The following is a 22,511-nucleotide window of genomic DNA, read 5'->3' as shown; positions in this document are numbered from 1 at the left end:
TAAATAGTCCCAGAATGGTGTTAAAATGTAGAAAACACCAAACCATGATGGAATAAACATGTTTTTTAAGTCTGTGGGTGCAACTGTCCTTTAAAGTCCCAGTTTTTGCAGTTTTTAGCATAGCTCCACGGTCCACCCTTTCTAGTTGGCCACACCCCTTCCCATTGGCCACACTCATTTAACTGTCTCCTCCAGCTCCTCCTTTAATTTGAGGTCACCAGCCACCACTGCCACTTATGAGCACAGGCAGCCCTGACTGGATGCATATATTTTGCTAAAAGTAAAATGCAATAAGGTGTGGTTGTGGGGGGTGGGGTGGCACCTGAATGTTCATTTCTGAAATGCTGGCATTGATCACCCGTGTTTTGATGGTTGTGCATTCACACACACACACACACACACACACACACACACACACACACACACACACACACACACACACATCTATATCTATCTTTCTATAAAAAATTAAGCAGTCAGAGTGAAATACAGTAGCTAGAATCTAGTTACATATTTACCTACCGTTGCTATAAAGATTTCAAAAAAAAAAAAAAAAGGGCTGGGAGTAGCTGTAAATTATAAAGTTAGTAAAAATAGCCTGTAATGTAAAATCTCACCTTGATTAATGGAAGAAAGTACACAATACCACACCTTGCTATACACAACACAGAATCAAAGAAAGTGGTGCCAGATGGAAAACCAGTGGTGATATGATAAGGACCACTTGAGCCCATTTAGTATGTTATGTGTACAACCCATATAAATCAAATGATATTTATTTTACTCCTTCATTCCTTTCCAATACAGCTTCAGTTCTCCAATTTGCTACTGTCAAATCTATCATCATTTCTTAAGTGGTTCCACCATGAAACATCAAGCTTCCTCTGGATAAACTATGAATGAATAAATAAATAAATAAATACTAATAAAAAAACAATTTCTTTAATAGAGAAAGCCCCTTTCCCCAACTTGGTTATCCATACTAATTCGGTTACACAACTGTGTAGAAAAGATAAAACTAAAAAAATAGTGTCAGTTACTGCAGTGCTGTAATATAAATAGTGCTCACAATGATTCTGTATCAGAAACATCAACTGGGAAGTTATAACTCAAGGAACAGTGATCAATGAATTACATTACTGTGCACTATAAATTCATGTAATGGTACACATCTCAGTGAATCTACCATCTTCTTCTGGGTCCACGTATCACAAAGATATTTCCATAGGATTGTTATCTTCAGCACCTTAGCAAGTAAATATGATAAACATTACCAGATATGCCCAATTATTAAAGAATACTCTCTAAGTATTCCTTCTAAAACTCCTACAAGCGATCGTGGTTAACATGCTATTTTTACATAAGCTGTACTTCTGAAACTTGCATATGAGGTAAAAAAATTATAACATACCTCCCAACCTCTTACCACAAAAAATCTGGACAAAGCCAAAAATAATGGGGGTATGATTTTAATTAGTGCTGAAGCCTAATATGACTCTTGTAGTATAGTAAAATGTCTTAGACAATGGGCAGAATGCACAGTAATATCCTACTGGAGAATGAACATTTTCCATTAGGGTATTATTGTACAGGTAAAGCATGACTAAAAAAGTCTGTGGCTTGATGGTAGCATATTAAACCATCAGTGAAGCAAGCATAAAAAAAGAAAGAAAAATGTCTGCTATCTTGTTTCCCTTTGTTAAATGCAGCTTAGCTGTGATTAATAAAGAAGAAGAAATTAAATTAAAATAAAATGAAATAAAACGACAGAACTGAAGCAACATGAGTTACAAGGACCACCCACTCCTTTTCTCCTTGTTAACTGAGATCTTAAAACACTGTGGATAGTGAGCCAAGTAAATAAATAAACAAACAAAAAGTAACTCAACTAAATGTGGCAGGAGCAGTTACAAAGAAATGTTTGTGAGTAACAAATGGGTCTATATTTCATCTGACAGCAACAAATTAAAATCCATTACAGTTGCTATTATTCAGGAATACATTGTCATTAGATCATAACCAGACTTCAGAGCTGTACACAATTAAAATGACTGTGTGTGTGTGTGTGTGTGTGTGTGTGTGTGTGTGTGTGTGTGTGTGTGTGTGTGTGTGTGTGTGTGTGTGTGTGTGTGTGTGTGTGTGTGTGCCTACTTGTGTCTGGGTTTGTGTTGTAATACTTCGCACTGTGTCTGACATCAGTGGATGAACTACATGTGTATATGCATGCGCCTATGTATATGTGTGTTTGACTCTGTGTAATGTACTATTGTGTTTGTGGCTTTGCGTGTGTGTGTGTGTGTGTGTGTGTGTGTGTATATATATATATATATATATATATATATATATATATATATATATATATACAGATAGATATACACACACACGCATACACTTTGGTATACTGAAATAAATAAAACATCCCTAAATGCTGAAGTCGCTAATGTCAAAAAAAAAAAAAAAAAAAACCTGACGTAAATACACATGGTCCAATACATAACTTCAGAGCATGCAATCAAAAATAATGCTTTATGCATGGAGACAAACACCCCTGTAGCCCCCATAATCCTTGCTACATATATATTTTAACTCCATGCTTAATACCTGAGAAAGGGTATATTCTCCAACATCAATATGGTAGCAATCTTGCTCAACTGTCAATCAGCTGTTTGGTCAACTACTCCAATAGTCAACCAAAGTAATCTATATACACATATGCGTGTGTGTGTGCGCGTGTGTGTGTGTGTGTGTGTGTGTGTGTGTGTGTGTGTGTGTGTGTGTGTGTGTGTGTGTGTGTGTGTGTGTGTGTGTGCACTTGTGTATGAACACAGACATTATCAAATACTTATATAACTTACATTTTGGATACAAAACACTTTCTCCAACAGCAATTACATATCCTTCAGCAACTCTGAAACATTAGGTGGAGGAACTATTTTATAACAAAAATATAAAAAAATGTATATGCTAATAATAAAACAAATTACAAGACAGACAATTATCTAAGTGCAACAATGCCCCACCAGGTGGGCATTATAGGGAAATAATGGCCATCCCAAAGGTGGGGAAACCCTACACTTGTGGTGTTAGGGCTCACAACATCCCTGGACAGACTGTCATTTCCCTCTAATGCCCACCCTTCAGGCATTATTGTTTGCTTTTCCCATGTATGAGTGTAAATTACATCAAAATTAAAAAAAGGTACAACTAAAAACAGTAAGTGGCTTCCAAATCTTGACTAAACATCAGTTTACCATAGTTATGGAATACACCTAAACTTAATGTACTGTAAACACAAAGGACATTTAAAGTATCCAAAAGACAAATTCAAAATTTTGACAAACATTCATGTAGACATATACATAGTGTTAAAATAGGTCTGCAACTTTCCTTGCAGATATTTTAAAAGATGCATCACACAAAGATGCTTAACAGTTGAAAGGTACAAGATTATAGCCTTCCTTTTTAATGGCAAACTGAGCCTCAGGAAAAAAGGAACAGTGTTAAGTATAAATTTGTTAATGTAAGGCAGGCATTGAAATGATTGGTGGTGCTTTTATAGAATAATGAACCTAAAGCAAAATGAGGTTAACCAGAATCTTGGCAGGAGCAGATGTTCAGTATTAGCTACTAATTACACATAACAAGTGTGTAATTACAAATTCTAACACGGAACAAGATGCTATGAAAATATCCATTACATTAGAGCACATCCTTATCTTGTTCACAGAGTAATTACACAAGCACCGCTAGTCTGCCAAATGAAACGGTAATTAACCTTAATTGCTCAACAGCAACTGGCTATTTCAAGGGGATTTATCACAGGGATTAAAATATTACTAAATTACTTAATTTGACAAAATGATGCATTCTGAGGTCTTTATGTAACTGAAGGCAGTATTAAACACAACAGATTTAATTATGAATAACAAATACATAATAAATGTTAACTTCTGCCCTTTATGTGTTGGAAACAATCTGGCCTCCTATCTGTGACCCTGCATTAAAAACTAAATATCTCTCATTTGTAAAACGGGAACAAAGATACTGAGGACCTGATTAAGAAGATAAGCTGACAACTGTAAGTAAAGTTTAATCTGCACAAAAATGCCAGTAAAGTAAGTTAAATGCCCAGTGTTAAAAATCAGCCAACATCATATTCACATACACAAAAGCAGCACTCATTGCAAGATGGCAAAGGACAGTCATACCTAAACATGATTCTGACTCTGTCTGTATGTAGCACCTCGATACATAATGCCTGCATAATATAGGAATATTATTATTGCAAAGTATGCATGAAGGACAGAAACAGAAATCCTGCTGGCAAAAGATTCCGATTCCTGAGGGCAAACAGTATTGGCATATGTCAAATGAATAAAACCTCTACAATTACCTCCCTCCCCCATGACAATCAAGGATGTAAATATGCCAGGCCAGAGTTTGGAGAAGTTAATACAATTATCCTATGAAGGCAGTTCTTTACTTGGGAAAGAGCTATCAGTATAATGCTGAAAACAAAATTTTACATTGTAATGGGGGGAATAAGTATGGCTGCAAATTATTATAGGTTTTACATGTTTATAATCAAAAAGTTGTGATAAGGATTTTTGTTACAACCCAGTAATATTGATCAAATAAGGGCTTAGGTAACACCAGGCAAGCTATAGGGTAATGTGTTTCAATTAATTATCTGCATTCCGAGTGATAAAGTGTCGGGTGAGGCTGCCAGGGATGTTGGGGTTATTCTGACTAACAGCAAAACAGTAGGACATTCATTTAGTTACTTCAAGTGCCACAGGGAAGGAGGTTATGCACACAGTTCGTACACTGATAAGCAGGGTCTCAGCAACTTGGTACTGCATCCAGAAATCTTTGGTTATCTAACTGTAGATTAAGATCTGTGTGTACTGGACATTTTCTCTCAAAAGAGCCTCTTTCGGGGAAAATGTCTTATCAATATACATTATTTCATTCAGTACAATGGTAATATGATCACTGAGGCATCTGTCAGGTCAAGGTATAATTTGAAAATTTTAATGAAAGCATTTACACTGCTACCCTCAGTTCCCAGTCATTCTACATTTATTCTGTCTTGTTTCCCCATGTATGGCATCAAGAAAGAAAAATGTGTGATGGGGCCTGCAGCCATCTTATTTACGGAAGAGACTTTTAACGTGTGTTTCCTACACTTGAGGTACCATGCATTACAAGTTATAAGAGTATGCATATACACTCCTATATAAAGCATTTAATTGTAAACTACCAGGACCACATACTTGTTGTTGAAGCCTCCTCAGTCTCCACCAGAGAGGTGACCAAGTGACACACACTCCTCATTACTCCCCAGAAACAAGAAATGCAATTCCAGCTTTTTGTTTTCCTTCTCCTACTCCAAACAGCGTGTTTATTAATAGCAATAAAGTACTGCCATTCTAGGAATTCAACATTAAATTTAACTTTAAATGACAAGAGGGACACATTATCCTTATAATCTGAACTGTTCACCTAGCGGCATCTGTAAGACTTAGGGCACATTTTCTATAGAGATAACTACATGACTGTGCATTTTTTGTCAGGAAAAGAGCTACAGCTAAATACCTGCTTTCCTTCCTACAAGAAGGACTGTCAATTACAACATTTACTAATTTAAGTACAGTTGTGTAAAATCTTACCATAACAGTAGATTGTCCTTCTCTTCACTGTTGTGACATTCATAACTGTAGGGATTCTCTGTCTAGGGCAGCCAGAAGTCCAGCCAGTATATTAAATCCTTAAGTTGCTTTAAGGTGCATTGTATGTCACATGTATGCTCCTCATGTAACATAGGGAATAAAGGTGATGTCCAGACGTACCATCCTCAGAAAAGAAAGCCCCAGTAGGAATGCTAGTCCAAGGAAAACCAGAGGTAACCAGTACATCCAGAAGAGAAATGGACCAGGGGGGAGAAGGAAGTGATTGAATACTACAACAGTGAAGAGGAGAGCATCTACCATTATGGTAAGATTTACACAACTGTATTATATCCTTCCATTTCACTGCTGCAGTATTCATAACATTAGGAAGAGTGCCAAAGCTCAGGAAGAAACTTGGGAGGAGGAAGGACCAGCAGAGCTCTCTAGGAAGTCATGAATGATGGCCCTAGCAAAACCAGCTTCAGCTCTGGAAATTCCATCCAACTTGTAGTGCTTGGTAAAAGTATGCACAGAAGTCCAGGTAGCTGCCTCAAGAATAGAGCTAGTACCCAAACCCTTGAAAAAGGCACCAGAAGAAGCCGCAGCTCTAGCAGAACGAGCCTTTACAAAACATGGAAGGCTCTTACCAAATAGATTTTGAGATCCAAGAAGAAACAGTTTGCTTGGATACACCTAATCCTAGGGATCTAGGATGAAAAGAAAAACAGCTTATCAGATTTCCTAACAGTCTTAGTCTTCTCCAAATAAAATCTGAGTTGTCTATGCACATCCAAAGTGTGCAGCACCCTCTCACTGGCAGATGGCGGAGAGGGGAAAAAGTGTGGGCAAATGAATTTACTGATTAAGAGACAACTCATTATCCACCTTGGGCATAAAAGAAGGATTAGTACACAAGGACATCCTGTTCCTATGAAACACCAAAAAAGGAGACAAGCCATAAGGGCATGAAGCTCAGATACCAGTCTGGCAGAAGTAAGGGCCAACAAAGGTACAGTCTTCCAAGAGTGATGCTGCAAGGAAGGTAAAGCAGCAGGCTCAAAAGGAGCCTGAGTCAATTTTTCCAAAACAAAATTAAGATCTCAGGGAGGGGGGGAAGAACATGCTTCCTGGGAGGCCTAATATGAAGGATACCTTTACGGAATTGTTTAGCTTCAAATCTAGAAGCTAAAGGAGGAGATAAAGACAGACAAGCAGAGACAGCTAAGTGGGCCTTAACAGAATAGGCCAAACCAGCATTGAGCAATTCACACAAATAAGAGAGAAGCAAAGGAACACCCACAGAAAGTGGATCCAGGTTATGAGAAAGACACCAAACAGAAAACCTCTTCCATTTGGATAAGCAGGATTTTCTAGAGTGGGTTTTCTGGCCTCTTGCAAGATCCTAAGCACATCCTGAGAACAAAGACGTCTATGTACAATCAAAATCTTATCACCCACAGTGTCAGCTGAAGAGTGGACAGGTGGGAAAGGATGAAAGATCCCCTGTCTTCTGTAAGTAGGTCCACCCTGTGAGGTAACTTGGTATGACTTCCCTTGGCTAAATGCAGAAGAAGAGGGAACCAATGCTGTCTCAGTCAAAAGGGAGTCACCAACAATATTTTGTGAAAATCATGTTGAATTTTGAACAGGACTTTTGGAATGAGAGTAAGGGGAGGGAATGCGTAAAGAAACATCCCCATCCAAGAAAAACAGAGGGCATCCACCTTCCAAACCAGAGGACCTGGGACTCTGCCACAAAAAAGAGGAAGTTGTCTGTTCAGACGGCAGACAAACAGATCTATGTGAAGAGTACCCCACTGGTGGACAATGTCCAAAAACACATCCCTGCGAAGCATCCTTTCATGGGATTGAGTTAAAGACCTATTCAGAGTGTCTACCACAATGTTTTGATCTGAGGGAATGTAAACTGCCTGAAGAGTCAATTGATACTGGACAGTAAGGTTCCACACCAATATAGCCAACCAGCAAAGAAGATAAGATCTTGGTCCTGCATTTGTTTACATATCACATCATAGTGGTGTTGTTTGTAAACACTTTGAAAGGTCCCGGGCAGAAGAGGATGAAAAGTCTGAGTAGCCTTAGCAGGAGGTGCCCACTTGCCACCCTTTTTGCCCTTAAGAGGGGCAGGGGATTGCCTGTGAGCAAAGGTTGGATTATTGGGGTAGTTTCTCTGAAATTTAGGAACAGGAGAAAAAAAACACGTCTGAGTTCCTGTAAACACTTACCTTTATCCTGAAGGGACTTAAACAAATCAGCAGCAGCTACATCAAACAAGTGTTTATTATCAAGAGGGCATCCATCAACTTAGCCTTGATATCATCAGGCGAAGGTTGAAGCCGAAGCCAAGAATACCTCGTCAACACTGACCCAAAAGCAGCAGCCCTAGAAGAACCATCTGCTGCATCATACCTACACTTGATGGAATGACGAGCCACCTGAGAGGAAGTCCCTAACAGGGAAAGAACAGAATTTTTTATCCTCAGAGTCTGGAAGATCAGAAACAACCTGACAAGCCTGGGAAAGGAGAACCAACATATACCTGGAAATATGGGTTTGACAATTAGCCCTAAAAGTCAAGGTAGCTGAGGTGTAAACCTTCTTACCTAGCCTTTACATGGTTCTACCTTTATCAGAGGTCAGTAATTTGGGTAAATAAAGCAACTGAGAGGGCTTGTTAGAGGCTGCAGACACCACGGAAGAGTTAGCAGCATGGCGCTTGTACAGAAATTTACAGTCCTCAGGCACCTTCTAAAACCTACCAGGTTTCTTGGGAGTAGGGGGCTGAGAATCAGGAGCTTTAGAGGCACTGGAAAAAGCATCCAAACAAAGCAGCCAAAACCAGAGGAACAGCAGATGGCTTAGGAGATTCCATCTGCAGCAACTCATAGTACCTCTTACGAATCTCAGACCTGAGCACAATCCCATTTAAAGAACTCCATCATCCTGGAGATTATGTCCCCCAAAAGAAATCTCTTCAAAGGGAGTATCAGGACTGGTAAATTCCTCTTCTTCTGACCCATGGTCCAAAGGAGAAGGAATCTGAGAAGAGCAATCAAGGGATACCTCATCCAAATCCAACTCCTCCTCAGAGGAATCCTGTTCCCTGGGTCTGTTAAGGGGAGTACAAGACAAAGGGGGAACTGGAACAGAAAGTACCTTAGAAGGTTTCAATACCATTAAAGCACTAAACAAACCCTAAGTGAAAACCTGACACTCACTCTGTAGTAGGAGTAGGAGAAATATGTTTAGCTTTTTGTTTTTTCTTCAATGGGACATCTGCCTTATAAAACTTGGAAGGTTCTTACCCAGGACGGCATTCAATAATGGTATTAGGGACTTCTTCTCTGACTAAAATCTGAGGAACATCCTTAAGCCCCTGACAAATGGTCTACCATGGTTTCCCCCTGAACATCTGAAACAGATGTCTGCAAAGCCTCCTCAGACGTGCTTAACATCGGATCCCCACCAGCCTCCAAACCAGTCTAGGCAGAGGAATCTGACCAAAAAGCCAGGCAAACCTCCGGGCATTCATTCATCTTGGGAGAGACATCTCGTGGAGGCTAAACAGCAGAAGACTCTGGCACAGGCTTCTTGGCCTTCTTCTTCCCTAACAGCTGCCCTCAGGGGTGGGAAGTTCCCTCTATCATAACTTTCACACTGAAGTTTAAGTCAGTGATTCTCAAGCTAGAGTGCCAAAGAAGAAAGTCTACTACACAAAGTTTTAGGTACAAAAGCCTGACAGGTGGAACAAGATGCATGGTCATGCGAGGTGCCAAGGCAAAACAGACACTGGTCATGGTGATCTTTATGGGAAATCTGTCTCCCACACTGGCATTTACCCTTCTTTGATGACAAGAACCCCACAAGCAACAAAAAGAAAAGACAAGTGAATAGGAACCTCAACGGGGCATTTACCTGTAATGGCTCGGTAAAACCAGCAATGGAATGTAGGCATTCAGACTGAAGACCATGAGATGGTGTTCGGACTGGTGGCAAAGAAGTTCAGAGGATGGTACATCCAGACATCAATTCGATGTCCTACGCTACCTGTAAACACTTTTAATAATAATTAGAATAGTAGATTTTGCAAAAGTGGGCATTATTTGGTTCAGAAGGAGGTCATTAAATACCATTAGAAAGGCACGACATTTTATACCTGTTCTAAATTTTCAAATTCCTTGACCAAATAGCATTATGAACTATGAGTCTGGGGACCTTAAGGAGCCAAGATCAACCATAAATTACTGTAGCCCTTTTTATACTGTAACCATTTCCCAGACCTACATTCACCAGCCAAGATGGTTCTGAAATGATCCCATTCAAGAACAGTTCCTGACATTTGATTTTTGAAATACTTATGCTAATTATTAAATGTAAAGCTCTTTTTAACACATCTTGAATATTTTGGAAAAAAATAGGGTTATATTAAGCTCATTTCTCAGATTAACACTACATGTTTTATACTAAAGTCCTTATTTAAACTCCTGTTCAAATATTTATTTACTTTTACCAGAATAATCTGACTAGGCACACAACCCCTTTTCAGTACAGGCTTAGGCAGAAAAGCTTCACAAATAAGTACGACAACTTAAAAACAAACACACACATTACTGCACAATATAAATACAAGAGCAGAGTACAATGACATAACATGGAGGATTATAAGCGGGTCTCCGAATGTAATTGTGGTATTATGTGTCTAAGATCTGAATGCTAACAAAGTCACCTCAAGAGTAAAGCTCAAGAGATGAATCTTGCCATCTATGCCGAGAACACATAATGCAGGGTTACAATCGGAAACCCGTTCATAATTCTTTGTAGTGCATGGAGCTACATATACTGCTGCTTACAGAAAAAAAAAAAAAAAAAAATGTGTTTTCCTGGCTTTCTAAGCCAAAAAGTACTTGGCAAGCACTGTCAAGAGTGACATATTGTCTTAACTTTATGGAAGGAAATTCGGGGAGAATTACTGGGGTAGACAGCAGGCAGAAAAAAAATCTGGTTTTAATTCTGCCGCTGTCATCTGTTGGGCACTACTGGCAGGATTTATTGCCTAGCGCAATACTCAAACGTAAAAGCTTAAGCAGGGGTGCTTAATTATTAAGATTATGCCTCGTGCTACAGAAGCACTTAACTTATTTGTTTCCCCATGATATTGGACAATAATCACTACTTTCCATGTACTGCATACATGTTACAGTAGTTACTAACAATTGATCTAAAGTCCATGACATATAATTATATCTACTTTCATATTTAGAGTTTAAAAGTACAGTTTTGTACCTACCATAAATGTAGATGTTCGAGGATTCCATTGCTGCAGTCCTGACTATTGGGTATAGTCCGCGTCCCAGTCGGCCCGAATACCAGAGTATAAGGCTGACGTCGGTCATGGCGCCTTAGACTGACGTCAGTACGTCAGGGTACTAATGCGCATGACCGACGTCATTTCCTCAGTCTTTTCTTGCCCCAGATGTCAGAAGACCCAAAAAGACAAGTCCCAAAAAACCTGCACCAAAAAACATGTACAATATATACAACAATATATACAAAAATATAAGCATGTAAACTCACCTACACAACCACCCCTAAACACAGAGGGAAGGAGGGAGGGTAAATTGGACTGCAGCAATGGAATCCTCGAACATCTACATTTATGGTAGGTACAAAACTGTACTATGTTCTTCGTCTTCCATTGCTGCAGTCCTGACTATTGGGTAGAATCCCAAAGCAGAGGAAAGGGAGGCTGGCAAATTATAAGGAAGTAGGAGCTGATAACATGCCTTGCAAAACAGCAGTGGCAAAACCAGCCCTAGACTTAGAGTAGATAGGAAGATGATAATGCTTAGAGAAAGTATGCACTGAACTCCAAGTAGCTGCTTCCAAAATATCCTTAGTTGCCACCCTCCTTAGAAATGCTGTAGAAGTGGCAGTAGCCCTAGTGGAATGAGGCCTAATCCCAGCTGGAATCTCCTTGCCATGATGGGAATAACAAAATGCAATGCAAAAGCCAATCCACCGGGAAATAGTTTGTTTTGACACAGGCTTGCCCTGTGAACTCAAGGCAAAAGAAACAAACAACTGCTGAGACTGCCTAAAATCCTTAGTCCTGCTTAAATAATATCTCAATTGCCTGTGTACATCTAAAGTGTGCAAAATCTTTTCCCCTTTATTTTGGGGATCTGCATAAAAAGTAGGCAAATGAATAGTTTGGTTTAAAGCCACACTAGAAACCACCTTAGGCATAAAGGAAGGATTAGTACGTAATGATACCCTATCCTTATGGAAAATCAAAAAAGGCTCTACTGCCATAAGGGCCTGCAACTCAGACACCCTTCTTGCAGAAGTAATGGCCAACAGAAAAGCAGTCTTCCATGACAAGTATTTCAACTCAGCCGTAGCCGCAGGCTCAAAAGGTTGTAGAGTAAGTTTTTCCAACACAAAATTGAGATCCCAAGCAGGAGTAGGAGCTCACGTGGGGTCTTATATTCTTTGCCCTCTAAGAAACTGCTTGAACAAAGGATGCGAAAACAAAGGTGGGTCACAATCATAATGAGCTGAAATTGCTGCAGCATGAATCTTAATGGAAGAGAAGGACAAACCTTTGTCCAATAACTCAGTAAGATATTGAAGAGCCACACTCAAATTAGGCTCAGAAATCTCCAAATTCTTTGCTGTACTCCAAAATAAAAATCTCTTCCATTTGTCTGCGTACACCTTCCTTGTACTAGGTCTTCTAGCTTCCATAATCACATTTAAAACTTGCTGAGGAAGTTGAGACCTGCTGTGCTTCAAGAGAGAATATGCCAGGCTGTTAGATGAAGAGAGTGAAGCTTGACATTGAGCAGATGACCATCCTTTTGAGATAACAGATGAGGAATCGGAGGTAAAGGCCATGGAGGCTTCCTTACCAGACTCCGTAGTAGTGGATACCAGTGTTGCCGAGGCCAATCTGGAGCTATCAAAATCATCCTTGGCCTGTCTTGTCTGACCTTTAATAAAACCTTTGGAAGAAGAGGCAGAGGTGGAAAGGCATAGACATGAAGGTTTTTCCAACTGAAAGACAGAGCATCCACTTTCCAAGCTGTGTGATGAAACCCCTTTGTGCAATACTGTGGCAGCTGGTGGTTTAGTGGAGAAGCGAACAGATCTATGTCTGGAGTTCCCCATGACACTGTCAATTTCTGAAATACATGAAGATCCAGTTTCCACTCGTGGGGATCCATGATTTGTCTGCTTAACACATCTGCTAGGGAGTTCTGTGCTCCTGGCAGAAACCTTGCCTGAAGAGTTAGTTGCAGGCTTAACGCAGTCTCCCATAAAATCATTGCTTGCCTGCATAGAGGATAAGAATGTGTTCCCCTTGCTTGTTGATGTACCACATGACAGTTGTGTTGTCTGTTAGAATCAACACCTGCCCTGGAAGAAGTAACTCCTTGAAAGCCATCAATGCAAACTGGACTGCTAACATCTCCTTCATGTTGATATGTAGATGCTGTAGTCTGGCAGGCCACTTGTCTTGTATCCACTTTCCATTTAGATGAGCTCCCCAAGCAGTGTCCGAGGCATCTGTCGTTAAAATCTGACTCGCCTCTGGCCGGGTCACAGAGAGTCCCTTGTTTAGGTGACATTCCTGAGCCCACCACAAGAATTCCTTTTGAAGGCAAGGTATTATTTGAATGACAGTGTCCAAATCCTGGCAGTGCTGTGTCCATACATTTTGAGATACCATTGCAGCTTCCTCATATGCAGTTTGGCATTGGGAAGCACTAGAATACAAGATGCCATGAACCCTAATGCTTGAAGGACTGTCCTTGCAGTCAGCACGGACTGATGAGATAGTTGATGGAAGTAAAGTGACAGACTCTTTTGTTTGTCCGGGGTTAAAAAGGCCATCTGGGCTGCTGTATTCAGTCTCACACCCAGAAAGCACATGTCTTGAGAGGGTACTAGACTGGACTTTATTTCGTTCACAGAATACCCCAGGCATCTTAGCACTGCTATGACATATTCCAGATGCTGTAGAAGGTCTTCCTTTTCTTGAGCCAGAATCAGGCAGTCGTCCAAGTAAGGATAGATTTGAATGCCTTGAAGCCTGAAGTAAGCTATCACTGGAGCCAGAACCTTTGTGAATACTCTGGGCAGTAGATAAGCCAAAGGGCAATGCAGAGAACTGATAATGAAAATCTCCAGTTCGAAACCGCAGATACTTTCTGCAACCTAGCCTTATAGGCACATGAAGGTAAGCTTCCTTGAGATCCAAAGTTACCATCCAGTGATCTTTGCCCAGCAGAGGTAACAGTTGTTGTAACGTCAACATCTTGAACTTGGGAATGTCCAGATAAGTGTTGAGGATAGATAAATCCAAAATTGGTCTCCACGTGTTCCCCTTCTTTGGTACTAGGAACAGGCGAGAATAAAATCGAAGCCCCTTTCTGATACAGGGACTGGCTGAATGGCCCCTATCTGGAGTAACTGAGAAATTTGCTTGTGAGCCTCTTTTCTTTGTGGAGGAGGAACATCTGGCATGCCTTTGAAAGGGGGCAGTGTGTGGAAATAAAATCTGTAACCGTGATGAATGATATCCAGCACCCATCTGTCTTGAGTGACTAAATCCCAATTTTCTTTGAAAAGAGACAGTCTTCCTCCCAAAGGAGCTGCCAGACGAGAATCCACTGGCAGCTGAAAAGGCAGGTCATTGGGTCTGCTTACGAAAGGACTGACCCCTGCCCTCACCAGAAGTCTGAGCAGGTGAACTGTCTGATCTAGGCCTAAAGAACCTTGAGCCCTGCCCCTACCACGTCTAGACCTACCCCTAGACTGGGAACCATAAGCAGGATATGTCCACCCCTTAGCAGGCCAATTTCTACTAAACTTGGAGGCTGCACCTGCAAAAAATCTTTAACAGTCTGCATAGACTTAGCCTTGTCCTCCATTTTCTTTAAAACTGCTTCCACAGGCGGTCCAAACAACACATCAGACTGTAAAGGAGCATCCAAAATCCTGGTCTTAACATGCTCAGCTAAATTCTGATCCTTCAACCAGGCATGTCTGCGAAGAACAGAACTAGTAGCAGCCACCCTCGAGGAGGCCTGAACAGCATCAAAACCACACTGCAAAGAATGCTTACCCACTTGTTCAGACACATGAACCAAATCCAGCAATTCTTTACACTCAATACCTTCCGCCAAAGCATCCACCTTAGATTTCAATTGTGAAAGGAGATAATTCTGATATTTCAGCATATGGAACTGACAATTCAACACCCTCATGGCTAGAGTGGAAGAAGTATATACTTTCTTACCCCACCTATCCAAAGCCCTTGCCTCTTTATCAGAGGGTACAGGATTTTTAACCACAGAAGCTTTAACACCTTTAGGCCCCTGAGAAACAGTTTCTGGGTCCGCCCTAGGACTCTTAAACAAATACTTATGAGCTTCGGGCACCCTATAATACCTATCAGGCTTAACAGGAGCAGGAGGCAAGGAGTCAGGGTTCAGGGAAGCCTCTGCAAAAACATCCTCCACCACATTCAACACAGGAGGAATAGCTAAGGGCCTATGCTGGGGTAAAAACAAGAATTCCCTAAGCCTTTTCCTGGAATCAGAGTAATCCTGGCCTTCCCATTTAAAGTGCTCCCTCATGGAGTGAAGAGTCTCTGAAAATGAAAAATCCTCAGGAGGAGAAGCTGTAGGAGTGGAATCATCCACATCAGAATCAGAATAAGTAGGAAACTCTTGCAAGTCTTCCACAGAAGACTCTGAAGCCTGTGAACACTGTTCAAAACTATCAAACTCCTGTTCCACCCTAGGCCTCTTATCAGGCGGGGCATAGAACCTCTAATCAGAGTAATCAAATCTTCTGCCATTTTAAGCATATGTTTCTTAGGCACAGAGCCCGAAATGCTAGGAGAAGCCCCCACAGAAGCTGAACTTGGCCTACCTCTAAAAGAAGCTTTGGCAACAGAAGGAGAGGCCCTAACTACCTTGGGAAGAGAGGGAAGAACAGTTACCTGAGAAGCCCCTCAGCCTGGCCTACCTCCTGAGAGGGCACATCCTGTAACAGTAAAGTATCTGCCTGAGACTCCATAGAGACTCCTGGCAAAACCTCTGGCTCCCCTGAGCCTTCTAAAGAAACGGCGTCCGGGACTGCGGTTCCTCACCCCTAGGCTTCACTGTTTTGTCCTTGCGCTTCTTGGATGAAGCGGGCCGGAGCATCCGACGGCATATTATAATTGCAACGCTTCCCAAACACTAACCTAGCACAATCTAGCCTCCTCTTAATAGTGCGCTTGTTAAATCTAGCACAAGAGCGGCAACCAACAACGTCGTGCTCAGGCCCTAAACAAGGTATACACAATGTATGATAATCCCTATGCGGTATCTGCTTCCCACAAGAAATACAGTTATTCACTTTTTCTGACATCCGGTTAAATACTGAGGCAAGAAAAAACCAAAATGTTCCCCAACGGGGTTACTTAGCCAACTCTGTTTCGGTCTGAAACTCCGGTTTCGGAAAATCTCAGAACGCCAACCTGCACTCGCAAAATTGCTTCTGCATCGGACCATGCGGCAAAAAAGACTGGGGAAATGGCGTCGGTCATGCGCATTAGTACCCTGACGTACTGACGTCAGTCTAAGGCGCCATGACCGACGTCAGCCTTATACTCTGGTATTCGGGCCGACTGGGACGCGGACTATACCCAATAGTCAGGACTGCAGCAATGGAAGACGAAGAACATCTGGCAATGTAAAGAAAAGTAAAGATTCGAGCATTTAGTTTGGTAATTCTGGATTTTATGTATGATATGCTGACCTCAAATATCCCCAGTACAATCTATGAACTTATTTATTTATGTGGAGTATCTGCACTCTACCTCAACTATCCCAAGTGTTTTAGATCTACATCTCATATGAATTAGGGAAGTCTTTTAGATAAAGACATAGGTTCATAGGTGTGTACTAGGCTACTAGCCCTGGAGCCTTTACAAGCCTAGCCCAAAGAAATTGCTCAGGCACCGTGCCCCTATCCAGTAAGGCAATTGGAGTGATCCCTGGGATGAACTTTTTGTTGCCCATCCAGTCATCAAGATTTCTCTTGAAGAGGGCCAGCGAGGTGCTCTGCTTGACATGAATGGGAAGCTTATTCCAGAGTATGGGTAGTCTTTGGAAGATGAACCTGTCCCTCCAGCACGTTCTGTTAATTGTGGCAATAAGGTTGTGATCTATGGAGCATGTGGATCAGGGGGATTTCTTTAGTCGGACATGGCTTTATAAGTCAAGCAGAGATTACCTCTAAACAGATGATAGGAGAATGAGAACAGCTGAACTTTCTTGAGTCTATCAGTGTAGGGCATGTGTTTAAGGCCTAGGATCCTTTTTGTGAGGTTCTTTTGTGGCCTCTCCGGCTGTTGTAGGTGTCTGGTCAGGTACATGCCAAACAGGGTGTTATTCGATGACTTTTCTAATGAGGGATGAGCAGAGAGGATGATGACCTCTTTCTTCCTGGATGCAAAACCTTTGGTTTTAAGATGTACCATGTAGAAGGACTTTCTGACCACAGTGGCAATGTGGTGGTCGAAGGTGAGGTGGCTGTCGACCTGGGTGCCCAGATCTCTTACCACCCCTTCAGTGTTCAGTGGGCTCCCACCAACGTGGTAATTCGTGGCAAGTGAGTTTTTTCCAAAAGGGATGATAATGCATTTTTTGGCAAAGCTTCAGGCCATGGTTCCGACGCCAATCATTGGCCCTTTTGTAGGATGTCTGCATAGCTTGGGGAGTTGATAATGACTCCTAGCTTGCAGTCATCAGTGAACTTGGTCAGCCAGAGTCCTTCTGTGTTGGCCTGGACTTCTGAGAAGCAGATGCCAAACAGGAGAGGGCCCAGGACTGAGCCCTGTGGGACTCCACTCATGACTGGTCAACAATCTGACTTGGAATCTGCAACTTTCACTCTGTGGGTCCTGTCTGTGACCAATTTGCAACCCATCTAGTGATGTAAGCATTGATGCCTAGTTTGGTGAGTTTATCAATGATACCTGAGTGGGGAATGGTATCAAAGGCCTTGGCCAGGTCGAGGTAGGCTGTATCTGAGCCTTACCCTCATCCACAGCTTTGGTGACTGCCTCGAAGAAGTCGACCAGGTTCAGCAGGCAGGATCTCCCCTTGACAAAGCCAAACTGTGTGGGGTTGAGAGTTTGGAGATTGCCTACATCTTTGTTAAGCAGGTCCATGATGATGCGCTCCATAGCTTTGCATACCAGACTCGTCAGGCTAATGGAGCGATAGTTCCCAGGGTCTGTAGTTGCTCCCCCTTTATGGAGCGGGATGACTGTAGAAGCGCACTATTCATTAGGGACATAGCCTGAGGTAAAGCTGTGATTGAACAGGGCACACAGATGTGGTGCCAGTTCGTTTTGTAGCTCACGTAGGACACAGCCAGGGATATTATCAGGTCCCATGGACGCTGTATTCTTGGCTTTGGATAATGAAGGTTCTGCCTTGTAAAACCATTTCCAGGTATTAATGACTGCGGATGTAAGCTGCTTAGTATTTCAGAGGTACTCTAAATAAGGGATAAATGTGTCACTATTCTGAATAAATTAATGCAAACACTTATATGGCAGCCAAGATTGGACCATCATGCCCCATTAATACCTCTTTTCACAGAAATGCCATCATGAAATTATGAAAGGTGTGTGTGTGTGTGTGTGTGTGTGTGTGTGTGTGTGTGTGTGTGTGTGTGTGTGTGTATACATACATATATATATATATATATATATATATATATATATATATATATATATATAAAAAAAAATATATATATATATATATATATATATATATATATATAAAATATATATATGTGTATATATATGTATATATATATATATATATATATATATATATATATATATATATATATATATATATATATAATACATAAATATATATATATAAATATATATATATATATATATAACATATATATATATATATATATATATATATATATATATATATACCAAATCCCAAACTTTATTAATATCAGAGTTCAATATCTAAACACTTTGTACATGTTATAACAAAATATGAATATTACATAATACAGCTTAAACTTCACAAAAATATGACAATTGATGAAATTCCCACAGTTATGTAGTAGAACAGACACTCTGGATCAGACAAAGTTTAAAACATCTTGCAAAATTATCTTGTGTGGGTTTGATACTCATACATCTGGTAAAGTAATGACTTCCACAAGACAGAAGCCTGGTAAGAGACATATTGCCTGCTAGAAGTCTAATGTCAGACTCGGGGAAGGGCATCAACAGCTTTAAACCTTTTAGGATAAGCAGAAAACAGGTCACTTAGGGTTTGAAAGGTTGAAAAAAAATATATACACAAACCTCTAAATGACAGGCATCCAGTCAAGACTCTGCAGAAGGGTAATGTGATGAAAGTGGGGGTACTCAACGTAACATGACTGCAATGTTCTTCATAGGAAGAAATCACTAAAGCTCAGTTTCATGAGATTATAGTTACAGGGCAATGAAGTAATCGAAGCAGGAAAATAAAAACAAGAGTAGCTTTAACAAGGTCCTCAAAAAGAATTTGGTGCTAAATGCAAGATATATAGATAAATGATAAAAATCAAAAAAAAATTACAAAAATTGTCACCTGGCCCTTCACTAGCAGTACATCATGCAGAATTATACCCAGATCCCACAGTCTTGAAACAGACTTCAGCCTATTCCTTTGATACTTGTGTATGAGGAAGAATCAATCAACTATCCACCGATTTAAATTCATTTGCTCAGTGACTGCCTTGACATTGACAGGATGGATACTTGTAAGACTGATTAATCCAGTTAAAGACAGTTCCCATGCAGTTTGTGAAGTCCACCTGCTAACCTCAGTAATGCACACTAACGCTAAATCTGCCCTTTATCCTAATCCTAACCATGCATCTTACCTTAAAAAAAAAATTCCATAACACTACCACTATTCAAAAACAATTATGCTGTATGTGTGGTAGGACTATGGGCAGTACATTGGAAGGGAAATTTGCTTCCTTTTGTGACGTACTGGATAACAGTAATTTGTGCTGACAAAATAATCAGTGGTTGACACGTTCTGGTCAATGTTTTTTGTGTTGATCATTTAACATGTCAACCATTCATTATAAAATCATACACACACACACACATATATATTTATACATACACAAACCAGCTAAGAGGTTGCATAAACTCTAAGAGGAAAATGTGGAAAGCAAATATAAATCCACCATGGATGACATGCCAATATGTGGGACCCCTTTCCCTAAAACATTTTGTCTCAGTTTGGCAAAGATTCACCTCATTTCATCTGCTGGCAAGCAACCCCTACTTGTCTTATGCTCTGTCAGGATCCTTAAGTATAAGCCAGTGTTTGTATTCCTTGATGGCAAAAAGGGGAAAGGGACAAACAGCAGTCCCTGTTACACTAAATACCCATTCCAGAGGGATCATGACATCTGTTAGCAAAAGGATGGCAAAACTGCTACACAGGTGTAAAACAGGACTAATTAGTCAAAATAACAATTACATAACAAAATACACTAAGCAAGAATGCAAAAACAATAAAAAAATAAAACACTGCAAACAAGCAAAAAATTCTCCTGCTGATAAAAATGGAAAGCCTCACAACTGTACAATAATATGGAATGCTACGTTAAGTCAGTGATAAGGCATATGATGCAACAACATTTTTTTGCCTCCCAGTACTAAAAAAGTACAGTTGTGTACACTTAGCATAAATGTAGATGTTCGAGTGTATTCAATGTTGCAGTCATCACCTGTGGGTTATCCCTGCTGTGGTAGCCAGAGCAAATGTTTTTCTGTGACGGCCGCTGTCGCCTGTAATCTGACGTCAGGTCATCAGAGCTATAAAGCAAGGAAGCCGAGCCATTACATCAGTTTTTCTTGCCCTACCCCATCAGAAGCACAAGGTAAAATGGTAAAGTGGTCCTGGTGGCAAAAAGCCACCGTGGGAAGCTTATGTCCCCCTAGGGAAAGAGGATATAAGGGGGAAGGAGGGAGGGAAACCAGGACTGCAACAGTGTAATACACTACATTTATGATGAGAGTACACAACTTTACTATGTTCTTCATGTTTCACTGTTGCAGTCATCATCTGTGGGAGGATTTCCAAAGCTGAGGAGAGGGGTGGTAGGATTAGTTAGAGCCCTAGGCAACGGCCAGCAAGTCCTGCAGAACTGCAGGGGCAAACCCTGCCCTAGCTTTAGAGAAAAGAGTTAGGTGGTAATGCTTTGTAAAGGTATGGAGAGAGGTCCAGGTGGCAGCTTCCAAGATGTCCCTGGTATGAAGTCCTCTGAGGAATGCTGTTGAAGTGGAGGCTGCCCTAGTGGAATGGGTATGAACAGACTTAGGGGGTGGTTTCCCATGTAGTCTGTAGCACAAATGGATACAGTGCGATAACCATTTGGAAATGGTTTGCTTGGAAATGGGCTTCCTCTTTGCCCCTGGGGCAAAGCTGACAAGAAGCTAGTCTGTTTTTCTGAAGGGTTTAGTACGGTCCAGGTAGTATCTGAGTTGTCTGTGCACGTCTAGTGAGTGCAGAATTCTTTCCCCCTTGTTTTGAGAGTTAGGAAATAAGGTGGGGAGATGTATGGCCTGGTTGACAGTCACATCAGATACCACCTTGCGCATAAAGGAGAGGTTAGTCCTCAGGGAGACCCTGTCTGCATGCAAAATGATGAAGGGTTCAACGGCCATGAGTGCCTGAAGTTCTGAAACCCTTCTGGCTGAGGTGATAACTAGTAGGAAAGCAGTCTTCCAGGAGAGGTATTTCAATTCTGCTGAAGCAGCAGGTTCGAATGGCAGTAAGGTTAGTTTTTCTAAAACATAATTCAGGTCCCAGGCTGGTGTGGGTAGCCTTCTGGGAGGTCTGATATTAGAAGCCCCTCTGAGGAATTGTTTAATGAAAGGATGTGAGAAGAGGGGCTGGTCTGTTTCGAAATGAGCTGAAATGGCTGAGACATGGATTTTAATAGAAGGAGAGGCCACTATTGAGTAACTCAGCTAGTACTCCAGGATAAGAGGGATGGAAGGTTGTGAGGTACTGCCCCCTCTGGACTGGCTCCAGGAGCAAAATCCTTTCCATTTCCCTGCATAAGATTTTCTGGTGCTGGGTCTTCTGGCCTCTGTGATAATGTCTAGGACCCGTTTGTTTAACAAGGACTCCTTGTTTGTTTTTAAAGTATTAGCCATGCTGACAGTTTGAGAGTCTGCAAGTCTGGGTGCAGCATCCCCCCCCCCCACCTGGGTCAAGAGGTCTGAGATCAGGGGAAGCTGCCTGGGAGGCTGTAATGTCAGGCTGCGCAGTAAGGGGTACCAATGCTGTCTGGGCCAATCTGGAGCAATGAGGATGGCCTTTGGTCTCTCCTCCCTTAACTTGATCAATATCCTGGGAATAAGAGGCAGAGGAGGAAATGCGTACACAAAGGGGGAGTTCCAGGGGAAGGTGAAGGTATCCACCTTCCAAGCTAGGTGGTGATAATCCCTGGTACAGAATTTTTTTAGCTGGTGGTTGAGGTGCGAAGCAAAGAGATCCATCTCTGGAGTTCCCCACTCCTGAATGACTGGCAAAAAGATTTTTCTGTGGAGCTGCCATTCGTGGGGGTCCAGTAAATTTCTGCTTAGGTGGTCTGCCAGGGTGCTGTTGATCCCTGGTAGATAGTGGGCAATTAGGTCTAATCCCATGGAGTAGGCTGTCAGCCAGAGGTTTATGGCTAGCCTGCACAGAGGTTAAGATT

At 41.3% G+C, this 22,511-nt stretch overlaps 1 protein-coding gene across 1 annotated transcript in view; it reads right to left on the bottom strand.

The window, feature by feature from the left end:
- Positions 1-22,511, bottom strand: part of NEK6 (NIMA related kinase 6) — a 3,457,780-nt gene that overhangs the window by 2,160,840 nt on the left and 1,274,429 nt on the right. The gene's annotated exons all lie outside the window — the stretch shown is intronic.

Source organism: Protopterus annectens, chromosome 16.part0 (genome assembly GCF_019279795.1).
Source record: "Protopterus annectens isolate FY-2018-M chromosome 16.part0, PAN1.0, whole genome shotgun sequence".
NCBI lineage: Eukaryota > Metazoa > Chordata > Ceratodontiformes > Protopteridae > Protopterus > Protopterus annectens.
Note: the sequence above shows the minus strand (reverse complement) of the source record. Positions and strands in the feature narration are given on the sequence as shown.